This window comes from Clarias gariepinus, chromosome 5 (genome assembly GCF_024256425.1).
Source record: "Clarias gariepinus isolate MV-2021 ecotype Netherlands chromosome 5, CGAR_prim_01v2, whole genome shotgun sequence".
In the NCBI taxonomy this organism is placed as follows: domain Eukaryota; kingdom Metazoa; phylum Chordata; class Actinopteri; order Siluriformes; family Clariidae; genus Clarias; species Clarias gariepinus.
Genome location: NC_071104.1, coordinates 35,394,265 through 35,415,088, shown reverse-complemented (window position 1 = coordinate 35,415,088; position 20,824 = coordinate 35,394,265). Strand labels below are relative to the sequence as shown.

At 37.1% G+C, this 20,824-nt stretch overlaps 1 protein-coding gene across 3 annotated transcripts in view; it reads left to right on the top strand.

Moving 5' to 3' along the window:
- Positions 1-1,378: 1,378 nt before the first annotated feature.
- gulp1a (GULP PTB domain containing engulfment adaptor 1a) overlaps positions 1,379-20,824 on the top strand; it is a 153,204-nt gene continuing 133,758 nt past the window's right edge. For 2 of the 3 annotated variants that reach the window (XM_053496818.1, XM_053496816.1), the window contains exon 1: positions 1,389-1,515. The gene's annotated coding sequence lies outside the window, so the exon portion shown is untranslated. Of the gene's footprint in view, positions 1,516-20,824 lie in introns of all 3 variants that reach the window. The other variant, XM_053496822.1, reaches the window with a different exon arrangement.

Here is a 20,824-nt window from a genome sequence, read left to right as displayed (position 1 = left end):
ACATATTAATAAACTCACTAGGACAGCGTACTACCACATCCGAAACATTAACCATCTCCGTCCGGCCCTCTCAATGAGAAGCCCTGCTATCCTGGTACATGCCCTCGTCACCACACGCATCGACTATTGCAATGCTCTATTTTTTGGTCTTCCCCTAAAACTCCTACAGAAGTTACAATTAGTACAGAACTCAGCCGCTAGAATACTAACTAGAACTCCTACAATGGACCACATAACTCCTCTTCTTCAACAGTTACACTGGCTTCCTGTTCAACAGCGCATACATTATAAAATTCTGTTTTTTGTTTATAAGGCATTACATAACCTGGCTCCGTCATATTTAACAGATCTTCTCCTAACCTATACTCCTTCAATAAACCTGAGATCATCATCGTCACCAAATTTGGTTCTTTCTCGTATGCGTTTGGCAACCATGGGATCTCGAGCTTTTAGCTACGCTGCCCCTTACCTGTGGAATCTACTACCTCTTGATATCCGGAATAGTAACTCTATTTCTGTTTTCAAATCCCGTTTAAAAACACATCTCTTCAGGCAGACATACTTTTAACACTGCATTGCTTGTATATTGTCTTTTACTATTGTTGTTGGTTTTTTATTTATTTATTTATTTTATTATTATTTTTTTTTATGGTGTGTAAGGTGTCCTTGAGTGTCATGAAAGGCGCCTACAAATAAATAAAATCTATAATAACCTTACTTAATGATTTTATTCTTGCTAACATTCTTGGGACCCATGGTGCTTGTCTTTGCTAAATCTTGCCAAAAAAAAAAAAAAAAAACGCAAAAGTACACAATCAAAACTTAGCCAGCGCTGGGTTCGGCTCGGGTTTTTCGCTCGTATGCTGAAAATGCTTTGTATGCTGAGGCAAATTTCTTTCAAAATTTCAGTCCTCAAGGCGAAAATTCCTAAGGCGTTCGTATGCTGAGGTACTACTGTACTACACATTACTGCCATAATTCATTTAGAGTTGGGGAAAAAAAAACCATAGATAGTCACTGTTAAAGTGTATATACATTTTTTGGGGTCATTGTGTAGTTCCAATTGGGACAATGCATCTTTACTTTGTACCTAAAACCTTATAACGCACTTTGGCCGATGTGACGATAAAACAAAACAATATAATTTTACGCAAAAAAACAAAACAAAACAGGAAATGTCAAAATGATCACTGAAATTGATGAGTGTTATAATTTATTTACCTTTTCAGTGGGAGCTCGGTGTTGATGACGTCATTAGCCGTGTCTCCTGGCCCATTCTGAGACGTTTTGTCACTTGTGGCGTTCCATACTCTCTCTCTCTCTCTCTCACACACTCTGTGTGTGTGTGTGTGTGTGTGTGTGCGCGAGCGCGCGCGCGAGCGACAGATAGTGGGTTTGGCTTGCTGAAGAGGAGAAAGCGCTTTGGAGCCGAGCTCAGTAAACACACTCCCACACACACACACACACACACACAGAGGCACGCATAGTTCGGGAGGATTTCCAATTTTTTTCCCGGTAAGACCATAACAAGAATGTTAATCAGTTTGCGGCTTTTTGATCAGTTTGCGCTCCGATTTATTTATTTATTTATTTGTTTGTTTCTTTGGGGTAAAAGTGACACGGGGGGGTAAAGTGCACGAGCTTCGTGCGGGGTTTTTGGGGGGTAAAAAGTTGGGCATTAATGCGGAGTTTGCGCGCGTGCGTGTGTTCAGTGCAATGAGTTTAAGTGAGTTTTAAACAGTTGCACGGATTTAAACACTGCAGTGTTGGTGGTGTGTGTGTGTGTGTGTGTGTGTGTGTGTGACAGGTTCATTTGCTAATACAGATGCTGGCAGCAGCAGCGCGGGAGTTGCATTGTGTTGTTTAAAAAAACATTACAGAAACATCAGGATTAAGTCATGATGCGCGCGAGCTGTGTGTGTTTGTGCGCGCGCGTGGAACGCTTTAGTGTGAACGCGAAACAATGTTGCGCAACTTTTGCGGATCAACAAGCAGGAGCGTTCACACTCAACTCAACATCACTGGCTTGATAGGTACAGCTTGGACTTTTAACTGCACACGCACACACACACACTGTGTTAGAGTGCAGGTGGTGTTAAAGTAAAAATCTGACTAAGTGCTATACAGTAAACTGATGCAGTCTCAATTAAACATCTGCATCCATCTCTACAGTGTTAATGAACATCATCACTGAATAAGATATGAATAGTGCTTAGAGAAGTTTATTACATGAATGATGCTGAACAGTGTTTCGGCAAGTCCACTGTGATCTAGAGATCAATCAAGTGTCAATCAAACCCTGATATATATATATATAGGGTCTGTCCATGTTCGTAACTGGCATATCGGGCTCCCCACCCTGGAGGCATATCTGTCGTTTCCGTGCCAATTATTTACAAGGTCGGATTAGTAGCTTGACACCTGTTTGTATCTGAACACTTGGGGGTGAAACACCTTGCTTAAGGGTCTAACAGTAGCAGCCCCGAGGCTAGAACCATGGAGTTTCTGATCAGCAGTCCAACACCTTAACCATAAAGACACCCTTGCCTAATAGAGAGAGAGAGAGAGAAAGAGAGAGTGAGACTCGGTAAAGATTTCCTTTCGGGTTAATTTGCAATTAAAAACACAGTTGTACAATTTTTATAGGTTTATGAGGAAAAACACTGGTGTTGAAGTTCCTCTCACATTTTAGCTCATATGTATGGTTTTCGATCGACAAATAACCTATTAAATAAAGCTATAAAGTTATTATACATTTTATAATAATAATAACTTATTACTGTTCTGCTGACTGGGGTGATACATGTATGCACACATCGTATGCTCCTGCAGTATGTATTTTTTAAAGGAGCAAGAAGTGTATCATAAGTTATTTAAATGGATAGCAGTGATATTAAAGATGAAACTATGTACAGGTACTTTATATTAGTGGTGAGACAAGCATTGAGTATAGTTGAAAGTGTAGCGTAGGTCGAATTTGTGGCCGATAAATGCACATTCTAATAACGCAGATGTTGGTTATGAATAGCATATGTTGTTTTAAGGTCATTTACTGTATGATTTTCCTGCGGGATTAAGGCCACTCTAAGATGTGGGCGTCTTTTGTTTTAACAAAAAAACAAAAAAGGACACAAGTCAATAAAGGACAACCTTAAAATGAAGAGCATGATATGCTCGTAACAAGGAGCATGCATTCAGTGGTAAGTACTAGTTGGGCTACAATGAATGTGTACTTCTGCTTTGACAGCTGTGACTGCTTTCTCACACTGATGATCGATTATGGAGTGCTTACTGTGTCCCACTACTACCTTAAATTATTGTTAAAAAATACTCTGCATTCGGGACATTGATTAAATAAGACATAAAATGTACAAAATACCTACTATATCAAAACACAAGTGGTACATTTTTGTTAAGAAATGTCATCTGCTTGTGACATTTGCATAAAAACTGGCATATTGCTAAAGATTAAGACATGCAAATTTATGTAAAGTATGTAAAAACCATATGATGGACACGGCTGCCCTATGCAAACTCTGCTTAAAAAGCATTTGGTGCCACTTTACAGCTCTTTTTTTTTGCCCAATCTGTTACTGCTTGCTTGCGTTTTTTTTTTTTTTTTTTTAGACAGAAATGTTTTTTCGTTATAATTAAGATAATGAGCATATCAATTTTATTTTTTGTTCATGGAAACAACTGAAAACAACCCTAGAAATATGTGATTGTGTATATTTGTGCTATTTCATTGCTTTTGTGGCTACAAAGACTTCCATTTTTTTTTAGATTATATACAGTACATTAGCTGTCCTTATCTCCAGTCCTGGAGGGCCAGACTACACAGCACAGTGTGTAATTTACCAACACCTAAACACACTCCCCCGAACTTAGTAATTAACAGATTAGTTGAATCAGCTGTGTTTGAGCAGAATAATTACCAAACTGTGTTGGATACTGGTCCTCTAGGACCGGAACTGAAGATCCCTGATGTAGTAATGAAGTACACAATAGTCCATGAACAAACTCTTTATGCAGAAACGATGTAATTAAACAAGTTCATTAATGTAAATCTTGCGATTTGAACTACAGCTGGCAACACAGTCCGAGCTCCTGTTACGGAAATCAATGTGCACTTTCTGATCAATCAGAATAAAGAACTCAACAGTGTGTTGTATAAGTCTTGCATGTGCAGGGTGTGTTTAATAGCATCACCTACAGGTACGTTAACAATATAAATATACTGTATTTAATGGACCGGGATAAAAAAAAGGCCAAATCCCGCGTAACGCTAACGAAGGGGTTTCAGGTCAGTAAATACCTGGAAGTCATTTGCTATTTGTATTCAAGTAATTCTACAATTTACTTTCGGAGTTAATGATTAAATTAGGATTTGTTGGTGGAGTGTGGCGGGTACAGAGTTATGAATAGAATAAACACGAAGATATACTGTAATATTAGTTCCGTTCACTTCAGTTCCTTGTAGAATTAATTATATAAAAACTTTACCCTGACCTTCTGCACTGTTGTGATTCCCATACACTCTTTTGGACTGTAAATACTCAGAGCTGCATTGTAAATAATAAACCATTTTTGGAATAAAGTGCAGTTTGTAGTTAAGGCCCTTACATGGTGTACTAGTGAATAGGGAATTCATGTCAGGATAACCTAAATTTTTTGTTGTGCATTTGGGGTCTTAAAAACAGTTGTTGGTATTATTACATAAATCTCAAGTAACACTAGACTTCTATCCAACTGAACATTTCTACTATATTTAGAATTTTTAGGCGTCTGCGACTTGTGGGTCTATCCAGCGCAGAATCTCTTAGTGTGTTCTCTCTATTGAATTTCGCGGTCATGTGACTTTCAAACTTTATAATTAATAGCTGTATCTGGGATCGAATCTTAAATAGAGTAAAATGGAAAGCTAGTGCACTATCTAGGGTGTATAATCACTGGTGCCCTTGTTTATGGGTTAGAGAGGGATTTGGGATTCATCCTTGCGTTAGAAGCTAGTTAGGACCAGCAGTTGAAATTATCAAATTTTGTAATTGATCCAAACAATGTCAAGGTCACAGCAAGGTTAAATGTCTCAAAAATATATTTTTTTCCTTTCTGGTTTGAAGTTTATTTTGATGGTTTTTCAAGGCATACAAACTATTAACATGAAGGACTAGACTAGACCCTGTTCGCTTCTATTCTTTTGCGAATGCTTTTTCAAATCTTAATGACATAATCATGTGAAATACGGGTTGTCGTGGTAGGGCTGCTTAAGTAACTTAATTAAATAATTAATTTATTAAAAGATAAGCTTGTGATTTAGTGCAGCTAGTTAAAAAAATAAATAAAATTAATAAATAAAGTTCAACAAGCTTTTTTTTGTTTCTTTATATAATTGCATTTAATTGCAATGCATTTATTTAATGTTTTAATTTTCTTTTAAATATTGCCACCCGATTAGCAGTAATGCATACCATCTAGCTTGGTTTAGGTATATTTATTACAGTAATGTGCAAAACAGCTATTTTTTTTTTTTGTTTATTTAATTGGGCCATTATTGTTCAACCTCGTTTACGGTATTTATGGCATTTCATTTAGAACTGTAACAAAGCCCCCCCCCCAAAAAAAAAAACCTTTGATATCGAATCAAGATATTTATAAATTCTCAATGCAAATCAAATCAGCACCTAGGTATTCTGATAATATCATATGCATTAGTCTCTGTTGATGGTACTGTTTATACTTCACCACCTTTCTGAAATGCTCACACGAACTTTGATAGTCAGTCATGATATTCCTTTGCTTCACCATCACTGAGACTCATGATCATCTGATAATATAGGCAAAACATACCGATCTTAACACTTAAAGCACTCATCACATATTTAAAAATCAGCACTGGAGGATTTCCTCGCCCGTACACCCCTGTGATCAGCATGCACTGAAATCCCAAGTGCCGTGTCCTCCTTCTCATTACGGACTCCACATAATTGGTTGTCTGCAGAGCAATCGCACCAGCCTAAACAGCATCTATTGTTCCAACACTTTGAAGAAAAGCACTTTCCCCGGTGGCCTTTACAGTGCAGCCTCAGGCTCATTGTGTTTTGTTTTGCGCTATCAGCTGTCCTTCGTGGTTCAGGTCAGGGACAGATCCAGAGCTCGGTCTCAGCTTGTGACTTTCTTCTCTAGATGCGCTGATAACTGATTGCGCAATAGATTAGTGTGCCACTGTGGTGTTGGATTTGCAAATCTGATTGGAAGCTGTGGAATGAATTTCTTTTGTAACCAGACTTATGAAAGGTGGTACTGTTGTAAATCAAAGGTTTGTACTAATGTGCTTTAATAATCCATAAACATTACAACACATCCTGTTCTTTATTTTTATATTAACAGTTAGTTTGTAGAGTTTTTTTTTTTTTTTTAAAGATGAATTGTATTGATTGGAAAATTGCTATTTTATACGAGTTATAAAATGCATAGCTATAGGAAAATAATCAGGTTTGGGATAGGCTGAGGGTAGCTCAGTGGTTAGGGCCACATCTAATGCTGCACCCCATTATGTCTCATGCCTTACTCATTCAAAAGTCTCTTTGCTGCTAATTTCACCATCATTACCAATGCAAAGTTTTTTGGACAATGACGTGTAATCCAAGGCTTCTTATTATGCATAAATTTAAACACCCTTTGCTTACTGTATTGATGACTAATGAGACACTTACAGTTTTGTCCATCAGCCAGATGTTTTGTGCAATTCAAAAACTTCTCAACCAAAGCAGGTCCACTTCTACTAAAATATATAATAAAGAAACTTGGCACTAATGTAGCTTTGTAATGCCAGCTAGTGAACAAAAATCACATTGTTGAGGCGGTCTCAGAGCTCACAACTCCATTATACCAACTTTTTTTTTTTTTCAATAAAATCATTTGCACATTAAAGCGTTTATCTCCATAAAAACAGCTGGAGCGCTGTGGCGGACTTGCTCTGAGTCATTGTTGTTATGGAAAACTTTAGTTTGACCCGTTTTCTTGAATGCAGAATCCAGTTGGACATTCAGCACTTTGTCTTCTATTCCACATTTCCCTTTAGTGGACACAATATAACTGAGTTTTTTATTGTTTATAATTAAAAGGACAATTATTGCACTTTCTTATCTCCTAATTTCCCAGCTTTTTAATTTTATTCTGCTAAAGTATTTTTATTTATTTATTAATGTTTTGCTGTAGAAAACTCTTCTTACTTGTGTAATTTTTAGATGTTTAGACGGGGTCTCCAGCGTGCATGTACAAAAAAATTTATAATGATTCCCTGCTATTTGTCCTTTTTACATTTTTGTATTGGCAACGGCTTGAATAAGCTGAATTAGACCCCCCCGCCCAAATACGACAATCGTATAGCTCAGCTTTACTGCTCTTTAATTAACGTGGCTCAGCAGTAGCACATTTACATAGACAGTGAAATGGTTTGTTCAATGGAGAAGTGAAACCGGGTGTTTGAGGTATAGAAAAATGTATTATGAGAGGTGTTTCAGCTGGAGCATTAACACCAAATGTAAAAAAATATATGGCACCGGAAGCATGAATCTGAGTTTGTACTAATGTCATAGTTGCATTGGTCATGAGGACATTTACTTACTTACTGTACTTATAAGTACACATTTCACACATCTGTACTTGAGTGTTTTTATTAGAAAAAAAAAAAAAAGCTGTACTTTTACTTCACTACATTTCTGCACAGCATTGTGTTACTGAACCACAGTGGTGTGTGGTATTTGAAACCGGGATATCGCCACCTCCTGACAATATTCAGAAAATTTAATAATGCAACAGGCGTTTAAAATCAGAAGTGTAGCTGGTTGCAAACAGCGATGAAAGTTCACAATCTGTAAGCATATACAGTACATTACTATAAAGAGGCTACTGTATGAATTTAAAGGTGAGTACTTCTGTATTTTTACTCCAGTCACACTTCTACTTTAACTTGACTAATATTTGCCCTGGGGAATCTCTGCTTTTACTCAAGCACAGGATTTGTGTACTTTGCTCACCTCACTCTCACTCATCATCTATACTGCTTTATCCTGTATACAGGGTCACGGAGGGCCTGAAGCCTATCCCAGGAGACTTTGGGCACAAGGCAGGGGCACATTTAATTCAATTCAATTTTATTTGTATAGCACTTTTAACATTTAACATGGTCGCAAAGCAGCTTCACACAATTAAAAGAGTTATTTATGTTTGTATGAAATGTGAATGTGTATGAAACAAAATGATCAGATTGTTCCTGATGAGCAAGCTGCGGACGACGGCGACAGTGGCAAGGAAAAACTCCCTGAGATGATAATAGGAAGAAACCTTGAGAGGAACCAGACTCAACAGGGAACCCATCCTTATTTGGGTGAAACGGATAGCAGGAATTGATCTACATCATACTGTGTGAGACTGGAAGTTCAGTATAACAGAAGATGTGTTCAAATTAAAATGGAGTCCAGTTCGTTATTGAAGGCTCGAATAGATTGTAGGAAACTCCAGTCCTGAACTATCGAGCGACTGAAGTCACAACTCCTCAAAGAGCAGCTGTCTGCATCAGCCGAGGACAGACCGTCTTCATGAAAAAGTGGACCCGTCCCCAGTCAAAACACACATCCCAGGCAGACCACAAGGGGCAACCATGCGATGAAATCTCCAAATAGAAGCAGGACACCAGGATGAGTCAGACAGGTCCAGAGGCAGAGGGGGTCTGGATCACTGACAGCTCAGAAGTGACATGTATAGCTCGACAGATAGACAGGTAGAGGGAAAGAGAAAGAGAGGAGATGAGGAGAGAGCAGAAGAGAAGGAGAGATGGCATTTAGATATGTTCACAGTCAAACAATGTATAAAGTGAATGTACTGTATATTTAGTGCAAAGTGCAAGCACTGACTCCGGCAGAACTAACTATGACAGCATAGAACTAAAAAAGAAGAGCCAGAAGGAAACACAGACATGAGGGCCCCCTGAGATGTAAAGTGTCCAATCACCTCAACAAAGGTGACAAACCTAAGTGATCAATGAGAGTGAGGAAGACAGCATCTAAACATACTAGTTCACCATAATACTCTACGTCCATGAGTCCCTCAGATCTGCTCCTTTACCTAACGCTAATCTATTGACAAAAATTCTTAGCTAAATAAATAGGTTTTTAGCCTGGACTTAAACACTGAGACTGTGTCCGAGTCCCGAACACTATTTGGAAGACTATTCCATAACTTTGGGGCTTTGTAAGAAAAAGCTTTGCCCCCTGCTGTAGTTTTCATAATACGCGGTACTGATAAGCAGCCTGCATCCTTTGATCGAAGTAGCCGTGGCGGATTGTAAACAGTGGTGTCAAAAGTATTCACATTCATTACTTGAGTAGAAGTATAGATACTAGGGTTTAAAAAGACTTCATTAGAAGTTGAAGTATCAACTCAAGCTTTTTACTCAAGTAAAAGTGTAAAAGTACTGGTTTCAAAACGTATAAAAGTAAAAGTAACATGAGGGGGAAAAAAAGCATTAAGAATAAAAGCTTAGGCTGTGCCACGGGCCTATATACCGTACTGCACTAACACCTCATAAAAAAAAGAAAAAAGTGTTGTTTTTTGTTGTATTTTTTAACAGCCATAGTGATTTGGGATACTGTATATGGCAATTGAAAAAGAATGCATTTTAGTACAATGCAAATACATTAAAGAACCATATATGTGTACTACTGAGCATTAACATCTTTCATGGAGAAGAGGATATGATAACTAGTTACCTATTAGTACTTTAATGGTGCAAAAAGTCAAACTTCAGAGGCATGTCATCAGTAACCTTTATTGTAATATAAATGTACATCCAAGCTTAGGTGCAGGAATCTGTGAGGGCAACATACAAGGAAATTAGTGCACCCAGGGCAAGCTTAGTAACAATTACCCCTGTATGGTTGTCTACAATAAACATTACTGCTGTCAGAATGAATGATTAATCCAAGTGATTAATCAAAAAAATATATATATAAATGTGTGGTTGTGTGTGTGTGTGTGTGTATGTGTATATATATATATATATATATACATCATTGCTGTTACCTTTCTTGCTTTCTTTCGTTTAAATCTTGAGTCTCTATCACGGACATCTTCGTCTACTTATCACAACCTTATCAACTGAAAATGCTATTTTATTCAAACGTCCTTGCTGGAGTGTGTGACGTGACGTCATGTTCAGGTGCGATGGATCGCGTACCAACCAATAGGGTGTCGGAATGGTATGTTTATACGTCTCAATAAAATAGGAGTAATGAGGCTATTTTTTAAATGTAAGGAGTAGAAAGTACAGATAATCACGTGAAAATGTAAGAAGTAGAAGTAAAAAGTCGGCGGAAAAATAATTACTTCAGTAAAGTATAGATACCCAAAATTTCTACTTAAGTAAGGTAACAAAGTATTTGTACTTTGTTACTTGACACCTCTGATTGTAAGACACTGGCAGTTAATACTGCGGCGCAAGACCATTTAATGCTTTATATGTCAATAGTAGTATTTTAAAAAGAATCCAAAATTTCCAATCCAGTGTGGATAAGATAGGGGTGATGTGCTCATATCTTCTGGTTCTAGTGAGGACTCCTGCTGCTGCATTCTGGACTAACCGAAGCTTGTTTATTCACCTTGTTGAACAACCAGACAGTAAGGCATTACAATAGTCCAACCTAGAAGAGATAAAAGCATGAACAATTTTTTTTTTGCGTTGTTTAGTGACAATATATTTCTTACATTGCCAATATTTTTGAGGTGAAAGAATGCTTTCCTGGTAATATTATCTAGAATCACACAAAGGTCTTTCACTGTTGCACTTGATGAAACAGAAATTACATTTAAAGTTACAGTGTGATCAGAAAGATTACTTCTAGCTGCTTGTGGTCCTATGACTAGAACGTCAGTTTAATTTGGATTAAGCAAAAGGAAGTTACTTAACATCCAATCTCTGTGTCCTGCACACATTGCTCAACTTTAGTAAACTGTTTTTTCTCGCCTGGTTTTGCTGAGACATATAACTGTGTGTCGTCAGCATAAAAATGAAAACTAATACCATGCTTACGAATTATGTTGCCAAGAGGGAGCATGTAAAGGGAAAAAAGCAGTGGGCCTGAAACTGAACCCTGTGGAACACCAAACTTTGCTTTAGAACAGGCAGAATGGTCACCATTTAAATCTACAAACTGATAACGATCAGTCAAATAGGATCTGAGCCAGGGGAGGGCTGTACCCTTAATTCCTACTACATTTTCTGATCTGTGAAGGAGAATACTATGATCAATAGTGTCAAAAGCTACACTGAGGTCGATTAACACCTGTGATGCAACCCTGATCCCCCAGAACCCAGAGGCCAATAGGAGGTCATTTACTACTTTAACAAGTGCTGTCTCTGTGCTGTGATGGGGCCTATATCCTGACTGATACAGTTTATGTATGCCATTTCTATGTAGATATGAACATAGCTGCTCCGCTACTATCTTTTCCAGAATCTTAGAGATAATGGGGAGGTTTGATATCGGCCTGTAATTGGACAGCTGACAGGAGTCAAGTTCAGGTTTCTTAATTAGTGGTTTAATAACGGCTCATTTAATGGATTTGGGAACATACCCACTGCTGAGTAAAAAGTTTATTATTTTAACAGGGGTTCTGTTATTGCTGGTACTACTGTATCTGCTTGAGAAAATGTGTCGGTATTGGATCTAATACACAGGTTGACGATTTTGAAGAAGAGATGAGTGAAATTAGTTCACTCTTTTCAAGGGGAGTAAAGTATTCTAGGTTCTGATGTGATGTTAGTTTATCATCTGTATCACTTTATGATTTTGTAGTTGTAAAAGTTAAATGAAGTCCTCACTACTGTATGTTGTTGTGGAGATTTCTGCAGGTGTCTTGTTTCTGGTTAATTTAGCTACAGTGTTAAATAGAAATCGAGGATTATTTTTGTTATTTTCTATAAGAGTGGAGAGATACATTGACCTAGCAGCACTGAGAGCTCTTTTATAGTTCAGGATGCTCTCCTTCCATGCTATTTGGAAAACTAACAATTTAGTTTGACGCCCCTTGCGTTCTAATTTTTGAGCGGTCTGTTTTAAAGTGCGTGTGTGGTCATTATACGAGAGTTTTTTTTTTATCTTTAATCATTTTCCTTTTAACTTGAGCTACATTATCTAAGGTATAACGGAATGTTGACTCTAAATATTCAGTCACCTGATCGAGTTCTGTGTCAGATAGTGATCCAATCAAAGTTGATAACTCTGGATTATTGATAAAGCTCTGTGTGGTATTTGATGTAAATGTACTAGAGCTGCAACTAACGATTATTTTGATAATCGATTAGTTGGGCGATTATGTTTTTAAATAATCGATTAATCGGATAAAGCCTAACCGCTTCTTACATTTGATATTTTGCTCATAACTTTAAAAGAAAAACATAAATCAGGGTACTATTTATGCATAAAAATAAACTTTTAAAAATGCAAAAGACACATATAGAGTTTAATAATCTTTAATTTTGACATTTTAAACCTTAAATGAAATGTAGTATATAATATATACAGTTTATATATATATATATATATATATATATATATATATATATATATATATATATATATATAATATATAGTTTAAAAATACACTGATATATTCAGTTGATAAGATATAAACAGCTAAAATAATGTAATTTTGTATAATAAAATGATGTATGCATAAGTAAAACCACAGTAAATTACAAGTTAACTTTGTAGTGGACTATGAAAAAAACTGTGGAAATGCAAAAAGCTAATAGTCACAAATATACTGTTATTTGCATTCGCTGAAAACCACAACAATCACTAAATGTAATATTCTGCTGTTATTCGCACCGTGTAAATTAAGCTAATCTAAAATAGCGCCATTTAACTAATCACTATTGCTCATGAGGTGATTGCGCAATGTGATGCTAGCGAGTAGCACGTGAACAGATCTAGCGCGACTGTCCCGAAGTTAGCAAACAGTTTAAACAAAAGCACTTAAACTATTCAACTTTTACACGATAGAGATACATTTTTTACTGACCCTGCTGACGTTTCGCCATCCGTAACACCAACATGTTTTCTTTTTAAGTGTTTGTGCATGACATGCCATGTAAGCTCGGTCTTGCATAGCGTGCAGGTTACCGTCTTCTTAGAGGCATTTAATGTAAATTGCTATCAAACTTTGGAGGACTCGGGGCGTCCTGCAGACGCTTCTGTAACCTCTATTGCGCGAGCGGCTGTGTATCTGTGTGTATATGCGCATCTTGTGGTCGCGCTTCTCAGTAACGTGAGCAGCCCAACTAATCGATAACGGCATTCGTTGACAACGAATTTCATTATCGATAATTATCGATTTTATCGATTAGTTGTTGCAGCCCTAAAATGTACGTACATCCTGGACAGGGTGCCAAACCATCTCAGGGGACACACATTATAGGCAATTTGGGAACTCCAATTAGCCTAATCTGCATGTCTTCGGAAACCGGTGTACCAGGAGGGAACCCACCAAGCACAGGAAGAACATTCAAACTACATGATCACAGACCTAAGGCGGAAATCGAACCCGGGACCAGGAGGTACAAGTGACGGTGCTAACCACTACCCCACCGTGCCATCCCCATTGCATTTAACTCAAATATTTGAATACAACAGTCTTTATGGTTGCCTTTTTATAAATACGAGTTGTCTGCTATTCAGACCTTTGTAACCCGGGGACTGTCTGCATTACCCTGCATTCACACCAGCGAGTGACAAAGTGACAAATGACCATTTGTTTTCTGGGCGCCTGCACAAGTCATGATTTCAGCCACAGTGACACATCATGAAGAGGCATGGTACAACGTTTTTTTTTTTTTTTTCCTCTTTCATAACTCTAGTTCCTCTCTGCAACCAGTTGGTATATGCTGTGTGACTTGGAAAATCATCAGGGGAAAAAGAACCCTGTATAACTGTGGCTTCATAAGGTAGATCAAACAACCAGTTTTTACATTTTTTTACATTATTCATACTTGTAATGTTATTTTATAATTATATTTTAAAGTTTAATTAAAATAAATATACTCTTGTAAATCATGTGCCGGATGCTGTAGATTCTGGCTAGTTCCCTTTCTCGCTTGAGCTAAAACTGTACACATCCACCAAGACAAACTACACTTCATGTGACACGAGTGACCACCTCCTCACTAGTCTGAACAAACGGGTAACACGCAACATTTAAAAATCCTTGTGTATTAGCATCATCCTGGTGATACCTGAGAAAACTTTTATCCTGTTGGTAGTAGGACTTTTCCTAGCTGTTATGTGTGATGCATTTTTCACACTACTCCTAGAGGACACAATCCAGATGGAGATTACATTTCCGCATGACAGATTCGATTCTGGTTGCTTTAACTACAACCCCAGATGATTGCTCTACACATTATGGCAGCCGTCTGGTGATCCTGCTCTACTAATTGATTGTGTTTTCTCTTCCCTGGACTCCAGTGTAAACATTATGGAGAGAGAAGGTGCTACAGCATAAACCTGCGATGTTAGTAAGAGAAACCTCAAAGCAGTCATCTGTTCATCAGAAGTAGATATGTGTGCTGGAACACTAGATACACTGCAAGCAGCAGCAGTCTGTTCTTTCATTGCAAAAAGGAGCTGCTTGCAAGTGATGGAATTAATCATCGTGTACAGTATGTCTAATCAGTAGTACTTTCTTTCTGGATTGTTTCTCTCCCTAATTCAGTCCAAAAAAATGCTTTGATCTTAATCTGGCTTTGTTCTTTCTTTCTCGTTTACAAATTTTTTCTTCCTAATCTATACAAATGCTGTAGGGATGTAAATAATCAGACATTTTCTTTCTTTCTTTTCCTTCCTTATTTCTTCGCCTTTTTGGCCCTTGTTCTTTCTTTCTTTCTTTCTTTCCCTCTTTGGCTTGTGTTCTTTCTTTCTTTCTTTCTTTCTTTCTTTCTTTCTAATCCGTACAAATAGGGATGTGAATAATGTCATTTTCTTTCTTTTTTTTTCTTTCTTTCTCTCCTTTCCTTAATCTCTCAAATTCTACCTCTCTTTGGCCCTTTTTCTGTCTTTCTGTCTTTCTTTCTTTCTTTCTTTCTTTCTTTCTTTCTAATCCATACAAATAGGGATGTGAATAATGTCATTTTCTTTCTTTTTTTCTTTTTTTTCTTTCTTTCTTTCTTTCTTTCTTTCTAATCAATACAAATAGGGATGTGAATAATGTCATTTTCTTTCTTTCTTTCTTTTTTCTTTCTTTCTCTCCTTTCCTTAATCTTTCTCAAATTTTACCCCTCTTTGGCCCTTTTTCTTTCTTTCTTTCGCCCTTTTACATTCTTTTTTTCTCGCTTGCTTCCTACCCTTCCTACCCTTTTTCCTGAACATATGGAATTTTTATCTTTCCCCATCTCTTTCTTTTTTTAGATTATTTGAGGCATTACTTTTTGGTATATGAGATTTGTGCTAGTGTGATTTCTTAATAGCGAGTGGTTAAATCTTTGTAGGATTTATATAGAATTATGTTTGTAACTTCCCTCTGGTTTGCAGTATATTTGACTCTTTCTTCTTTTAGAAAGCACAGTGGTTTACCTGTAGTACTTCACATTTACACAGAGGAAACAGGAATTAGCAAAGTGGCTGGACTGTGACAAGATAATCACACCCTTCAGTAGTCGCTGTAGACTCCTAGTGCTGTATAATGCCAATGCTGTAGACACTTGGTTTCAGGGTAATTAGTCTGTCACCACAGTGGTGCTTCAGTGTGATAGCGCGGATTTTAATGTAAGAACAGTAAAGCTTATTTAAAGCATGAAAGCTGGTAACAGGAGCATTTCTGCACTACTGCAACACAACAGTGTGCTAATCAACTGTGGTACAAGTGGGGAAGTAGCAATTAGGTACATACAAACTTTACTTTTTACTCTCTTTTAACTTTCTTTCTTGAGAGCCGTATGTTCCAATGAAATCAACACACTGCCTTGGAATGTCTCTAACCATTACGGAAATGTGGAAACTTTACTTTTTATGCTGCCAGGAAGCTGTCACTTCCAGTCATCCTCTAAAAACAGCAGAATGGGGTTGTTTAACTTGTGTTTTGTAGCATGCATCGGTAATTACTTTACAGCATCATATTTGCTGAATCTGTCCTAGGTGAATATTTAGTAATTCCTCAAGGCACACTTTATGATTTTCGAATTTAAAGTTCTCAGAGCAGTTTTGGGATCTGCCAGTTTTGGGATTATGCATGAATATGATTTCTCATGCTCCTAGAAGAACTTTTGTTACAATTTGAGTCCTGTAATAGGGGAAAAAAAATCGATAGATAGATGCGATAACCTGGCCATCCAGTACATTCGGGTCATCAGATGACTTTATTTTTTTCCCACATTGTCATGTTGCGTAGATACTGACCCTAGACCTGGGCTCCAGAGGCTTGTACTGTTGCCGCTGCCTTATGCTTCTCCCTTTTAACCTTGACACGTCCATCACTCTGGAACAGGGTCACTCAGACCACATGACCTTTTTCCAGTGCTCCAAAGTCTAATCTTTATTCTCCCTATCAAACTGAAGCCTGTATTTTTAGTGATTTTTACTAGCAAATGGTTTTCTTATTGCAACACAACTGTTTAGTCGCACACCTATGATCTCTCATCACATTTTTTGTGTATGGGAATGTAATTCCAGCATTAAACATGATTTATACTATTTTGTATGGTGCAACTTCATCATGGGTATAAGTGATATCCATTCATGATTTTTTTTTAAACCACCTTTTTTTCCTCAAATTTAAGTTCACCACTATCCATCCAGGGTTTAATAATGTGTTGGAGGGTTGTGTTAGACCAGTAGTGTCCACTGGGTCTGAATGACGGATCTAGTGATTGATCTCTTTTGGCTGCTTCCTAAAATTTAACCCGGATGCCATCCTTCGGGACTAGCACTGGGTGTGCACTAGGGAACCAAGCGGCAAATCTAATATCACACATTTATAATATTTGAACATGTATTCCGAGATGCTTCTTCTTTTGTTTTGCGATGATTAAATAACAACCAACATTTTTAGACCTAGCTGTGTACCTTGAATGTACTGCTCTCTGCATTCCTTTTTTGTCATGACTCTGTTACATGATGCATTGTCTCTGACTTCCTATGAGCCTCTTTTTCACTTTCACGGTGGCCTTCACTTTAATTCAGGCAATCTAATTGGCTGCTCACTTTCATTATAAATGGATGCTGAAGGCAAGCGCACATTCCAGCGTGTCCTCAAATTCATATACATTTCATGAGCAATATGTGAAAAGCCATCTGTTTAGAGCTATACAGCTTGATGTAGGCATCGCATAGGTAAAATATTTATATTGCCAAAATGGGTCAGTTCATCTATCTGCTTTCCAGTTAAAGGGATTTGTGGGTTGCTGTTTAATTTGCAAGCTTTATATCAGCCTAACTTGCAAGTGCGGCTTAAGGTTGTGCCTTTATTAGGATGCTCAAAACTGCCAAATTAGCAGGAAAGCTGCTTGTTGCAGTGTGATGTTCGTAAGTAAAGCAATGGTCTCTTAATCCATTTGGAAATGTTCAATGTTTTCAAACATTACTAGCAAGTATTGGAGATGTGTAAAGTAATTACAAACTTTTAATATGATATGTATTTATAACATTAGAATTCCCCAACCAAAAGCCATCTAGTGTTGGAGAATATGATTAGACCACAGCTGCTAAAATTAAAGAAAAGTCCAGAAACTAGTTAAATTTAAGTCTAGTTAATTTTGCAAAAATGTCCAAACCAGTGATAAAAATTTTCAGAAACAAAAGCTAGCTAAAATAGTGTCTAATAAGTAAACAGTCTCTAATGAAAAACTACAAATATCCAAAACTAGCCAGAAAATGATATCAGAGTCAGATTCTGAAAACAGAAGCTAGCTAAAAGTATCACACATCGCCGGACAAAATGAACTAGCTAAAATTTCTAAAAAAGAAAAAAGAAAAAATCCCCCCAAATTAGCATTAGAATGGCTTCTGAACCTTAATAAAAACAAAAGCTAGCTAGCAGAAAAGATAAATTACTTAGTTAATATATTTTTATTTCCTAAAAAAACAAACCTGATTGCTTATGTTGAAAAGAAGATGAAATAGAACATGAGCATTTCCCTAAAGAAAATTTATTACCTGAATTTGTTTCTAATAAAGTATGTTCCTGAATATGAAAAATGTATAAACACACACACACACGCGCACACACACACGCGCACACACACGCGCACAAAATCCAGCTAACTCTAGATAACTTTGCCAAAAAAAACAGCACAAAACCTAGGTGTCCATTTTTTGGGAAAAAAAATCTTAAAACCCCAAAAAATGACAACAACAACAACAAAGAAAGCTAGCTAGCTAATAGCTTCAGGAAAAATCTAGCTAAACCATCCTAGCTAGCTAAACTAGATATTATAACAGTAGCTAGCTTAGATTTTTTTTTTTTAGATAGCTAATGTTAGGAATGTTGCCAGACACATTTTTAGCTTAACTATATAAATGTCCGTCCTTGTTGATGATGTGAGAGTTATTTCAGTGCATCGTAGGATTCCTGGCCTAATGTAGCTGCTTTGGCTCATTATGTCAGTTATTAAATATCGAAGAAGAATGAGTGAAATTACTTATGGCGTTATCCATATTCTGTCTCATTTCCTGTAACCATAGCACACATTACTAATTTCATAGCCCTCTCCTATGTCCTTCGTTATCTGGCACGACACCAACATCTTTATCCCTCCTGTCAGGTAGATAATGAGGCACCAGGAAAAGGAATCCATTGAAACTCATCGTTATTCATGCAGTGGCTGTGGCGTCGTCACGTTCTCTGCGATCCAGTTGAACCCATGAACTGATATAATCTCATCTGGCTTAACGAACAGTCTTTCATGCTCTTTTTTTCCCTGATCACTGAGGACTTGTCGTGTTGTTGCTGCACTTTTTCGAAAGTTGAGCAGTAAGTTGAGAGGACGTTACAGCCTCTTTAGTGGCATCATCTCTGAGAACTTGAGCACGTATTTACAAAACTTTTTCTTAGAATTTCCTCTTAAATTTAGGACTAAATCTTAGTAAAGATAAAAATAATTCACAAAACAGCTTAGCCCTTAAAACAGCTCCTAAGGTAAAAATTGTTCTGAGTAGAGAGGAGGACTTTTAAGAGGCTTAAGAGTTTCTATATCAAAGGACAAAATGGCGAAAAGAAGTAATATTGTCCAAACACTAAACTTATAAGTAAACACTGCTCTTCTGTCCAATCTGGTTTTCTTGTTCTTTTACTTCCTTCCATCTCTTTTGGATTATTGGCTACATACCATCCAAAAGTGCAACTTAAATAGACTGTCCTGAAATCATGTAAATTAGTAAAAGGCAAGCCATTTTGCTTCCATCAATCTGAAATGGATTACAAGTAATAAAATCTGTATGATAAATAATTTCGAGAACTTAAATATAATAACTACTGCGTAAAAATTGGTTGCTTTAAAAGTAACATTTCAACAGTTAGCTGTTTTAATTAACTTTAAGATATTTAGCCTATAGCAGAAACTTTGCATAAAGTCTTCTGAATTTTTTATTATACAATATCTGTATCTACAAATTTATGATTTCATTGTCCATTTTATTATCATACGTTCTATTTTCACAAGGAAAGACCTTTTATAGGGTTTTTTTATTTACCAATAACAGTCCTTGAATTACTGCGTCATCCCTAGCAACCACACCTCCTCACTACGATAAAGGTTTTTTCGTACTTTCCTTACTCTGAGTTGCTCTGAGAAGTGTCCTAAATCACTTTTAGTTTAGGACTCCCAGCTTTGACTTTTTAAGCTAATATATGAGCTTTCTGAGAGAATTCCAAGAAGCTTTGTGAATACGGGCCCTGGTTTATAAAAGCCTTTTTTTTTTTACCTTTAAAACTTATTCATTTATTTAGCATTTGGGAATGTGAGAATCCTGGTTGGTTCCTCTAAACAATACTGTATAAATAAAACATTTATTATTATTAAGTTTCCTAAGCTAAAACGTATTACATTAATGCCTGTTATATTCAATCCTACCAACTATCACACATATTTGCAAATACATTGTGTGTAACACGTTTCAGCATTTTAACATTGCAGTAGGCTGTTGGGTTTCGGTCTGCACAGTGGCGTAGTGATTAGCACTGCCTCCTTACACCTCCAGTGTCCGGGTTCGATTCCCACTTTGGGGTCTGTGTGCATAGAGTTTGCATGGTCTTCCCATGCTTCGTGCGATTCCTCTGGGTACTTCAGTTTCATCCTAGAGTCCAAAGACATGCAGGTTAGGCTAATTGGCATTTCCAAAATTCTCATTCCTGCATTAGTGTGTGAATAAGTGTGTGTGTATGTGTGCCCTGCGATGGGTTGGCACCCTGTTCAGGGTGTAGCCCTTCTCATGCCCTAAGTTTCCTGGGATAAGTTCCAGGCCCCTTGAGACCTTTTAAAAGCACCATAGACGATAAGTGAGATTAACGATGGTCATTGTTTTAAAGCAGCTTTACACATTCAAAAGAAATTATGAAAGTTTGTACGAAATGTTAATGTGTATGAATTAAATCAAAATGAATAGAAAGTCACTGATGAATGGTTGCAAGAAAAAAATTCCCTGAGATGGCAGTAAGAAGAAACCCTGAGAGGAACCAGACTCACCTGGGTGAGATTAGATAGCATGGTTTGATCTGCAGTCATACTGTGTGTTCAATATACCATTTGATGTCTTTGAGTTAATGTGGAGTTCAG